Raw genomic sequence first — 781 nt, forward strand, 5'->3', positions numbered from 1 at the left:
TATTCTAGGTGTGACTAATGTTAAATGCATTTTTATAAGGAAATTTGAGGATTACCTATAGCAAATGTCTTTTAATTCAAAATATTTTTCTCCATCTGATAAAATTACACACTATATTGTTCAATTTAGGTATGACAGTATGACAGCCATAGACGATCTTTACATATGTGCATACTGTCCCCAAGGCCCATTTTGACTAAAAGGACTGCAGCAGAACAACATATTAAAACAAAAACCTAAAAGAATGTGATGACAGAGAGAGAGTAAAGCTGCCTAACAGGTCAGTCATAGCTCTCCAATGCTGCAACGAGGGGAGAAAAAGAAAGAAGAATGGGAGTTATTTTACAATCCACCACTCAACAACATTGAGCTGTTCTTAGAGCATCAGCTAGGGGTTTTTTGTTTTTTTAAGAGGTGGGGGGGAATGCTTATAAACAGGACAGAAATACTCAGAACAACAACTTAGCCCACAACAAAGTCTTCGGTAAAGGTCTGATGACCTAATTTAAAGTTCAAATGTAAACAGTTTATTGTTATCTTGCCTTAAAGGAAAAAACCCAAAAAAACAAAAACTGAAAATCTGACAACACTGTTGCCTCTAGTTAAAACATGCATCTTCAGGAAAACACTGAGACATTATGCCATGTAAGGATAAGGATTCACATATAAAACCACAAATCGACAAAAAGTAACTAGAACCATGGAGTTGAACTAAATACTGTATCAGTTATTAACATACAGTTCCCAACCTTCTTTCCCAGTGACTTGTTTTTTTTCCCTA

The 781-nt window shown here is 35.2% G+C and overlaps 1 protein-coding gene across 1 annotated transcript in view; it reads right to left on the minus strand.

Moving 5' to 3' along the window:
* RPS6KC1 (ribosomal protein S6 kinase C1) overlaps nucleotides 1-781 on the minus strand; it is a 122,124-nt gene that overhangs the window by 113,397 nt on the left and 7,946 nt on the right. The window lies entirely within an intron of this gene.

This window comes from Alligator sinensis, unplaced genomic scaffold, assembly GCF_000455745.1.
Source record: "Alligator sinensis unplaced genomic scaffold, ASM45574v1 scaffold1277_1, whole genome shotgun sequence".
NCBI classification, from domain to species: domain Eukaryota; kingdom Metazoa; phylum Chordata; order Crocodylia; family Alligatoridae; genus Alligator; species Alligator sinensis.